We start from the raw sequence: 11,627 nt of genomic DNA, 5'->3' as shown, positions 1-11,627 counted from the left end.
GTTGTTCAGACTCTCACTTTGTATAAGGGGTAACCTAATTACTAAGGGGCATCCTATTTCCAGGCAGTTTCTAATCGCACCCCTACTCTGGATAAAGGGCAACCATCTTCAACATTCAAAAACCAGGATTTTGGCGGGAAAAAAGTGCAGTTAAAGAACAGTTTTGGCAATCGTGATTTGGAGGAGTTTGAGGTCGATTAAACCTCTGATTTTCATAGGATAGACTCCTTATGGGTCTAGGAATCTGATATGGGTGTCTAAATCGATTAGACTAGGCTCAATCGACGGATTTTTCTCACAAAAGAAAATATGGAAAATCACGTGTGTGACCTGTTTTAGGGAATTTTAGAGAGATTAAAACGCTGTAAACCTTCCCAAAGATTTATATCTATCTAAGGAAGATTTTAGAATAAAAAGGAAAGCTCAGAAACGCGTAGAAACTTGGCCGTGAAGAGAAGGAAAGAGATTTTGGAAGATTTGGGAAAGATTTAATTTGTATTTTTGATATAAATAGATGTCTTGGGTCATATAGAAGAGGTGTCGAGAGTTTGGGAACCTAAGGAGAGCCAGAGAAGAAGAAATCAGAGCTTTACCAAACTCTGTTTCTGCTGCTGCTGCTGCTGAAGAAGAAGAACGCGAAGAACATTGACGCTCGGTAAACAGTCGTAGAACATTAAGCTGTTAAGGGCAATCTTATTTTAGGGTCTTAAAATCAGCGACAAAGCAACAGTTTTTCTGTAACAGTTCCATTGTAACAGCTGTTTTGCAACACCAATACACTGTTGCAAACAGTCTGTGTTATTACTTTTCACTCTTTTAATCATCTTTTGAGCAACAAACACACATTTTGAAATCATGATTAATATGAGGAGCTAAACCCCATTGCTGAGGCGATAGAGGAAGCTATTTTTCCAACAAAAAGTGGTATATTCTATTTTATCTTTTTATTTGCAATAATTATATGATTATTTACCTTGAACTATTATTGAATATGATTTTTATTTGAGTGATTTTGATCTATTTTGATAGAGTATGCTTAGTTTTAAGACTTTTGATGCTTCATACTTGGTATTTACAATTATTACTTTTGAAAATCTACTTGTTGCAATATTTTAGAATCAAATTAAACAAGAAAATTGCATAAATATAAGTATTGGTTTAATCACTTTGAACTTGGAAAATAGTGGAATCTTAGCCTCGGTGTTTCTTTTAGTATTGATATCATCTTTGATTGAGTTTGCTATAATTTTTAGTGAGTTTTCTATTTTAATATTAGAATTTAAGTCTAATTAATATCCTTTACAAGTCTGAGAATCGAACCACTTTTACCACTATCTACAAATCACATCAGCTACATCAGGCGCCACCGTGCCAATGGCATGCACGAACCGTACCAGCCATGTTGCAATGCCGCTGGCACGCATTAAAGGTGCCACTGCCTACGGAAGGTAGCCATAATCGACGGCTATCCTTCATCCTGAGATGCAATCTCAGCCATCCAAGTTTTCCACCAAACTGATAGACTTCTGTCAACTTTTAGGCAACCAGCCTCCTAAATTCAGTGGCCATGGCTACGCCAGGCGCCACTTGCACCACTACGCCACTAGCATGCACGAACCATGCAAGCCATGCCGCCAAAAGTTTGGCCACGACACCAAAATCCCAATTTGGCCACGACGCTAAACCCTAATTTCGGCCACAGTGCCAAACCCTAATTTGGCCACGGCACCAAATCCCAACTTTGGCCATGCCGCCATGCCACAGGAGCGGCTATGCCACTTACGCAACCGTGCCAATGGCATGCACGAACCATGCGAGCCATAACGCAACATCGCCAGCGCGCGTTAAAGGCGCCACTGCCTACAAAAGTTAGTTGCGATCGACGACTACCCTTCCTCCTGAGATGCAATCTCAACCATCCAAGTTCGCCACCGAATTGATAGACTTGTCGCAACTTTTAGGCGACCATCCGCCTAAATCCAGCGGTCATGGCTACGCCAGGCACAACTTGCACGAGCCATGCCTTCCATGCTGCAATGCTACTGGCATTCCCTAAAAGGGTCATTGCGCCATTATTAGGCGCCAACAGAAGGTATCCATAATCGACGGCTACCCTTCCTCCTGAGATGCAATCTCAGCCATCCAAGTTTGCCACCGAACTGATAGACTTGTGGCAACTTTTAGGCGACCGACCGCCTAAATCCAGTGGCCATGGCTACGGCAGGCGCCGCCACCGTGCCACTGGCATGCACGATACATATCGTAATGCCACCGGCGTACACCAAAACGCCACTGCGCCATTTTCAGGCGCCAACACAAGGTATCCACAATCAACGGCTACACTTATTCATAAGATGCGATCTCGGCCATCGAAGTTCGCCACCGAGCCGGCAAGCTCGTGGCAAGTTTTAGGCGACAAGCCAAGACGAGCCTAATAGCATCACATGTTATTTACCTGCGGCAAGCCTCTCAATTTTAACTTGCCACACGTAGCAAAGTGCTACATGTTTTCCACGAAAATACTCGAGACATCAAAACATGTCACAAACTGGGGGATACTCATCAGGGTATTGGTCTGGCGGTTTACAGCGTGCGGCGTGAAATACGCCCGTTACAGGAAAGTGTCATAAAGCGGGGTTGTTAGTAATGGCAAGAAGTAATGGTGTAAACGTATCCTTCATTATGGAAACATAAATTCCAGGTGTTACCCGTTACTCCATTTTTCCACTACTCAATCGTTTCCACTTCCTACGAGACCAGGGTACATTTTGTTGCGACTTATATAAATAGGTCTCACCTATTTCCATCAAACAAAAAGTTTTGGTCAGAGGAACAATACAACATCCAGAAATCATCTGATAGCTTTTCATTCAGCTAGACAGTTCAACTTTCTGATACAAGTCCCGAAACACCCACACTTACGGAATCAACTATTCTGGTCTCAACACTTTCTTCGCTTCCCCCCCTAAGACCAACCCTTCTCTTTCACTTTGTGACTGAAGCAAGCCTGGAACGGCCATTTCTTGGTTTAGTCCAGGATTTTACAGATTGATCTCTCGAATCAAAAGTACTCCCGTGCAGTATATTGTTTAGGGTTTAGACTAGTTTCTCTTCCACACACACGAAATTACCAAAATCAGCAGAATCGATTTTCATCCATAAACAACTATATAGAATTTGATTACAAATTTGCTATTTCGAGCGAGTTTATCTCGTTTATCTTTTTCTCGAAATATGTGTTGACAAGCTTTTGCTTTGGCCAAGTTCATCTTTACTAGTGACGAAAGTCATATTAAGTTTCAATTACTTGAAAATTGCTTTGACGAAAAATAGTGTGTGAACAACAACTATATAACGTCCTCTAAGAATGTTTCAATGATTGAAATGATAGTTTAGATTATATAACCATGGTTGGATATAAAAACTGTGTGGTAACTCATACGTATATAAGTCCTTATTCCTTGAACCAAAGTATGCGTATTTTGCTGCTCAGGAAAACCGGAAGCAAAGTTCGCATAATGTCAGAGGTTCTCATCCCGAGAATTTTTGTTGGAGTTTGTGAACTGAAAACAAACTTATTCCGGGTACTTAAGTCCGCGTACTTAAGTTGGTTATTTTCAAAGAACGATTATTCGTGAATTTAAACTTATATAAACTAAGGAATGCAAGTTTGCAAACCGTGGCTATAAAGTTCATGAACCGATTCGAGTGAATCAAATCGTTTTTGCTTCGATTGTGTCTTATATACTTTTATAAGATCTAAGAAATTGAACAACTCTCTAACTAGTTCATTTGAGTCATTTGAACTAGTTATGATAAAAAAGAATATGGTTGGTATGAAAGTGCTCATATGGCTAACCATTTGGTTAACTACCATTGAACCAACTAGATGTACATGTTTGGGTACGGTTACACAAAAATAAATAAACGTGCATTTCATTTGTGTGTAACAAGCTAAGTTTCGATCTAACGGTTGAACGATAATATCTTGAATATAATCAAGTTTTCATCTAAAGGTGAATATTGAATGCTTTGTTACTAAGCTAACATTGATTGCAAACCCTGATTTGAAAGACTATATAAGGGAGAACTCTAGCAACTGGGAAACCTAATGCTCACACCTCATGTGTGATACTAGTTGTATTATCTAAAATCGATTATCCTTTAACATTAGGTTTCTACTGAGACCCTGTTGGTTAACGACTTGAAGACTTCATTGGGATTGTGAAGCCAGACCGATACTACTTTCTTGTAGTTGTGTGATCTGATCTTGTTGTTTCCATCGTACTAAGTACAATCGTAAGATTGGCTTGAGATTGATTTCTCCGATAGGCAAGATATAAAAGAAGTCACAAACATCTTCGCCTCATTGTTTGTGATTCCGCAATATCTTCTTTCACTAGTCGACTAAGATTATTGTGAGGTGATTGATAATACTGAGTTGTTCTTTGGGAATATAAGTCTGGTTTATCAATTAGTTCTTGTTCATCTTGATTTATCAAAAGACGGAACAAAAACTCGTAGGTATTTATGTGGGAGACGGATTTATCTATTATCGTAGACTTTTCTGTGTGATATAATTTTTTTTATTAAAGTCTTCGACTTTGGGTCGTAGCAACTCTTAGTTGTGGGTGAGATCAGCTAAGGGAATCAAGTGCGTAGTATCCTGCTGGGATCAGAGACGTAAGGAGCGCAACTGTACCTTGGATCAGTGTGAGATTGATTGGGGGTTCAACTACAGTCCAGACCGAAGTTAGTTTGTAGTAGGCTAGTGTCTTTTGCAGCTTAATATAGTGTGTGTTCAATATGGACTAGGTCCCGGGGTTTTTCTGCATTTGCGGTTTCCTCGTTAAAAAAATTTCTGGTGTCAGTTTTATTTCTTTTCCGTATTATACTTGTTTATATAATTGAAATATCACAGGTTGTGTGTTGAATCCATCAATTGGACAATCCAACCTTTGGTTGTTGATTGAAATTGATTGATCCTTGAACATTGGTCTTTGGTACCGTTCAAATGATTTCTCTTGTATTCAATTAGACTCGCAAATTTCTATTTGCTTCAAATGATTTCTTTGGTACCGTTCAAATGATTTCTCTTTTATTAAGATTGAGTCTGACTGTCTAGTTGATTCTCTTAAAAGTATATTGGAGTTATTCCATACATATTGCTAATCGAATTATTGGGTGTGGTTGTTAGACCCCCGCTTTTTCAGAGTGAATCTTATATCAGAAGAGAAGATTCCCAAGCATAAACAGACTAGGTGCAATCAAAGTTCAACAACCGCTAGTCAATCAAATCAATCGAAAACTAATAATAAACCGCAATTATCTAGCTTCCCACCAACGGTACTAATAGAGCTTCTCAATCCCAAAGAAGTCTTTAAACCAAGCGACCATAAGAGATTTCGCCTAATTAGGTTACTTTCCTCTCCGAATAGGCAGCTCCACCAGTAACAACACAACTAGTTAGTTTTGCTGGCTCGAAGGATTAGTTTGCTCGAAATGCAAACTTTGATATTTATAGACCAAGGAAGTTTGGACACCAAGGAATTTCCAAAACCGAAAATATTCTCAAGATATGCAATATAATGCTTTGTCCAAACATTGACCGAAAATATCTTAGAAACTCACCAACTAAAAATGCACATTACTAATTTTCTTTTTCCAAAAATAAAGTTAAAAACCTTAATTAAAAGATTCTCAATTTATTTTTTTGATCCGAGATTTTCCTTTAGCTATTAAGGAATATCTTTGACCAATAAAAGATAAGCGTTATTGCACGTGTTCAAAGTATGTCGACATCTTAACTTAGTAAATCATCTTTCATATTTACTATCTTGGAATCGATTTGCCACACTTCCAAACAAGTTTAAAATTGGTTCATCTGGCTTCCAAGAACTATGTGATTTACTAAGAACACTCGATCACCAAACATGTGTTTCACGGTTCTTACCAAAACAAGTTTCGGTTCTACCTCCATGTGGGTACTGGAATTAGTCACACTAGCTTTCCAAAATTCGATTGACTAGGTACTAGGATCGGTTCCCACATTTATATAGTATCTAACTTGTATTTGTTGCACATGTCCATAGGATCGGTTCTCAATATCTAAAAACGTGTTGGACATGTTCATATGATCGGTTCCCAATATCTAGAAACTTGTTGCACCTCATACAAGGATCGATTCCCCTTTGTGTTCAGTTGCACCTATTACTAGGATTGGTTCCCCTTTGCCTAGATTTGTTCATACCAATTACAACAAATCGATCATGCCATCTCAGATGATTACTTAAGATCGATTTCACTAAAAAAAGTCATACCAATACAAAAGTCAGGCCTCGTGAATAATTTTACCAAGAACATAAACAAGTCATGAGCGGTTATACTAATCACACATATTGGTAGTTCAAAAGTTATGCAATGAATAAAAATACCAATAAGCCTAACGATTTCCCTTTCGATTTATAAAACAAGTTCATGAATTTACTTCCTTTAAACGAATGTAAAACATTGTTGTCTAAAATGAAATCTTCACGAAACAGTTCAAGTCAAATATCACTAACCTCAAGTGGAAGGATGATGTTGTCGTTGTAGCTCCTTACTTCTTCGCTTCTTCAAGTCTTCACGTAATACTTGTAATGTCTCATATCCTAATACTTTCAAGCTAACATTTACGAAGTTGACTCTAGTACATGATCAAGCGACTCTTTAAATGAGTTTTGGTTCACTAAGATATGACAACCAAACTTGACGTACCAACGCTTGGTTGGTTCAACCGAGCTATGCTCTAACAGGCTGTAAACCATGATATCATCAAAAAAGGCGAGCACAAATTTCCTCATATATAGCTTGAGCACCTCATTCATGAGTGCCTGGAAGGTGGATGGGGCATTGGTTAACCCAAATGGCATTACTCTGAACTCATAATGACCCTCCTGAGTCCTGAAGGTTGTCTTGTGAACATCAGGACCAAACATCCTTATTTGATAATACCCAGATCTGAAAACTAGCATAGTGAACACCATATAACCATGTAGCTCATCTAATAGTTCATCAATTACTGGAATTGGAAATTTATCTGAAAACTATCATTTAATTTCCTATAATCCACATAAGACCTCCAGGAGTTGTCTTTCTTCTTATCTAGGAGGATTGGTGATGCAAAAGAGTTATGGCTTGTTTGAATGATACCACCTTGTAACATCTCCTTCACCAATTATTCCACCACAGACTTTTGTATGTAAGGACATTGATTTTGGGTTATTGAATTTGGTTTGATAGGAATGGTGTGATCAAGATTTATTTAGGGTGGAAGGGTCTTGGGTTCAATGAAAACATCAGAATATTCTTGAATCAATTCCTGGATGGGGGAAGGAATTGGGTGTTTAGCTGAAGTAGTAGAGATAGAAAATAGTTGTCCTACTATGCCATGGGTTCTCTTCTTAATGAATCTCTTGATGGACCAAGCACTCATCATCTTCAAAGTAGGTTTTTTTCTTGCACCTGTTAAGGTAATCTTCTTCCCATGATGCAAAAAATTGACGCAAAGCTTCTCAAAGTTAAATATCACATCCTCTAAGGTTCTCAACCAATCAGCCTCAAGTACCATGTCACAACCACCCAATGGTAAAAGCCTCAGATCTCCACTGAATTTGCTCCCTTGCATAGACCATGGTAATTGTTTACATACTCCAGAGCTAACAGTCTTATCACCATTGGCTACTGTGACTTACAGTTGAGTTGTTGGCTCAACTTCACATTGTATTTGCTGAGACAATTTTGTATCAATAAAACTGTGTGTACTCCCAGTGTCAATTAGTACATAAATAAATTTCTTTTTTATGAAGCTTGGAATTCTAATAGTCTCACTGCTTGATCTACCAGTGAGGGCATGGAGAGAAATCTCCATGTCTGACTCAATAAGAATATTACCATCTTCTTCAATAATGTCAACAATGCATTCTTGCTATTCTTCTTCTCTACCCTCTTCTAAAGCCAGCATATAAGTTTGTTGTTGTTTACATTTATAACCAAACTTGAATGGAGAATGACAGTTGAAACAAAGCCCTTTAGCCCTTCTCTCATTCATCTCTTCATAAGAAAGCCTCTTGATAGGTGGGTATCTGAATTGGGGTTTATTGTTAAAATGTTTATTAGGTACTGGATTGGTGGGGTTTTTGAAGGAAGTAGGGGTTGGTACGGGTTTAGAAGAAGAGTCGGGAAAGTGTGTGGTGGTGGGTTGGGGTTTAAAAGAGGATTTGAACAGAGAGCTTCTGTAATTTATCTAGTCGGAATGCCTCAGATAGGGTGGAAGGTTTGAACATTTGGATGGTGTTTTTTATCTCTTCTTTTAACCCACTCATGAAACTCAACACAAAATAAGCTTCAGTCATCTAAGGGTTTTTACTAAGCATGATAGCCTTGAGAGTTTCAAACCTCTCAAAGTATTCTTCCTCAGTGGAAATTTGTATAAGTTTATTAAACATTCCAACATAATTGTCATTGGCTATGTCTTCAAAACGAGTACATACAACAAGAGAAAAGTGATTCCAAGAGATAAAACCCTTACGTATCTGGTAGTCAAAGAACCAAACATCTGCTTTACCCTCCATGTATAAAGAAGCAGTACCCACATAATCTTTTTCATCTATATTATTGTTGATAGGAAAAAAACTTTCACATTTCGAATCCACCCCCTTGGGTTGTCTCCATCGAACCTTGGGAAATCCAGTTTTGGAGGTCTGTGAGAGAGATAATTAGATTTATTAAAGTTATTCGTACCTCCTTCTCGTGGTGACTCATTGTACCCGAAATCCCCTGATTGGTGATCCATCTCTTTAGTTTTTAACTTTGATGTGAGCTCATTTATGACATCTTCAGTACTCTTCTGCGAATCATGTGATTGAACAAGCAACCTCTCGATTGATGACAATAATTTGTCATTCTTATCAAAAGCCTCTTTCCTTTGAGCACATTCACGTTCTGCAATCAATGTTAAATCTTCTGATAGTTTTGAAAACAGATATTTCATCTCTTTATTGTGATTCTCAAAATTTCTATCTAATTCTTTGATAGATGGGCCAGTCATGATGGATCCAACGTGCTCTTGATACCAATTGTCGTGTTAAGACAAGTGATAATAAGAACCCTTATCTGAAAGTAACAATTATTTTCCTCTGAAATACAAAGAGAAGCCTTCTTCTCTATTTTCTCATTAACTGTGCACAAAATCCTTACAACCATCACTTGTAATGAAATAAACAAAACCCTAATGCAAATGGGCCGTCAGATGACGATAACCCTTACAACTGACCGTTAGATAAAAGCAACCCTAATACTTACTTAACGGCTAATCCACCTACTAATTAATACGGATAATTATTAATAATAACTGACTAATCGTAACTTGATAAATACACCCGCAACATTACTACTGGCAGCCCAGTGATATGACAATACCCTCTCATGGTAATATCCTTGTCCTCAAGGATTGAATCTAGGAAAATGAATACGGATATTAGTTGCATCTTCCCATGTAGCGTATTCAGGTGTCGAGTTAGTCTAGTGGATGAGCAATTGATGAACCATATGAAAAAATTGTTGCGGAATACATTGAAAACCGAAATATTTATTTCAAATTTGACGCATTAATGATAGTTTTCCACAATTTCATAAGGGTGGGGTTGGGAGAACCCGACGACCCGAAGTGTTGGATGTTTGAGTTATTATAGAGGATGAAAAATACTCAGAGAAAATGGTGATACCTTTGACTTACGGGATCTTTCGATTCATTTAGATAATAATTCTATTTTTCCTAAATAATTGACGTGAACAACAAGTCGACGAATTATTCTTTTAGAATTTAATGAAGCCCTAACAATGTGATCGAATTTAAGGATCGTACTTCTTTGACCCGGCCAAAAACATATTATATAGAAGTTTTTGATGATATCTTTTAAAAGAGAAAGAAACTATAAGTTTTTTATGTGTTTTTATCGTAAACAATCACCACTATAAATTTACAGGGAGAATCAAGTTAAGTAGAGATGCTTCTTTATCCCCAACAGACACATTCAAGAGGCATCAATTGTGACTATAGGAAAGTTACGTGTCAATATTTAAACTAAATTTGAATTAGGTTTTCAAATTAAAACTTAATATTTTTTTTATGAAACATTATCTCGCACTCTGTTAAAGGAGATGTCACAAAGACCCGTTGTAGCAGCAAACCAAAATGCATGTGTTCTGTATATATCCATACAAAGCGTACACTTTAAGCACATGTTGGCTCACAATTATTAGAGACAACATTCTTATATCAATTTTAGTCTCCAACTACTATAATTTATAAGTACATAAATATACCTTATATGTATACTATTTCTGTTTCCAAAAAAAAAATATAATGTCATTTTTTCATTTTAAGTAATAGTACCTCCGTTGCAGAAACAAAAGAGACATAATTTACAATAACATTTAAGAATTTATTTTATATTAAGAATAACCATGTGCATATATATATAATATATTAATATATATATATATATATCCATGTTAAGTCGTTCTATGATGCACGGTCCATTTCATGTTTCACGAGATATTAGAGCTTTCCTATTGCAACAAATTTGTTTGGTATAAACCTGTGTTGTGAATCCATAAAGTCATCAATTATGTGAACATTTGATGCAAAAGAGCACGCCATAGCCTATTTGAAGGCAAAAGATTTGGATGTTGTGAAACAACCAATTGGTGTCTATTTTGATGGAAACTGCACAATAATTATGACAAGGGTCTATAAATGCCTCTAAATTTAGCCATATTTCATTGCTAGGGTTTCTAAGACCCAATTTTTGTCGTTTCAGAAAAGTTTTATTTTGTTAATAACACCTTTATTAGGAGTCCGTTTGCGTTGCCATTTGTGGCCCGTAATTTCTTTTCATTAGCACTTTCATTATTTAGGAAAATCTCAAATTTGCCAAAAAATTTTTGGCAAATTTCGGGTTCATATCGGTTTCAGGTTGTTCTCATCCTCTGTTGTCACACAAGTCAAGTTTTTTTCCAAAGTCAATTTAAGAGTCTTCTAGTTATTATTTTAGACAGTTGATTGATTAATAAATTTTATTTTTATTGAGCTTGTTCAAGTTTTCTGATTTTTATTTATAATCGGTAAATCGAGATCTGAATAATTATCTCTGTTCATAGTCGTTATTCCTAAGAATAATTCAAGGTCTGAACAAACTATATGTTATCTTTGTTTTCAATATCCGTTGCAATAAAATCATAAACAAAATAAGTAACGTAATGTAAATTAGGACTTTGATCTTGTTGTTAGGATAAACTTGGGTATGAGAAGATAGTCCAAGTCACATCAGGTCTCATCCCCCTTAAAGGTAAGAGAGATAAAAGAAGGAGAATGGATAAAGGAGAGAGAAAAAGGGATCTCTCCAAAATGCAATGGGATCATTTATTTATACAGTTCTCTCTCTTACCTCATGGAGACACATGTCCTCTAATTCCTTTGATTACCAAATAATAAATTCCTTATCCTCGACTCCTTGTTCAATAGCTTTTTATTCTCTTTTAACTACCTAATTCTCCCTTCTATCCTCGGATATTATACTTAGGGT

Source organism: Papaver somniferum, chromosome 2, assembly GCF_003573695.1.
Source record: "Papaver somniferum cultivar HN1 chromosome 2, ASM357369v1, whole genome shotgun sequence".
In the NCBI taxonomy this organism is placed as follows: Eukaryota; Viridiplantae; Streptophyta; class Magnoliopsida; order Ranunculales; family Papaveraceae; genus Papaver; species Papaver somniferum.
The sequence above is the reverse complement of the archived record's forward strand: the minus strand, read 5'-3'. Positions refer to the sequence as shown.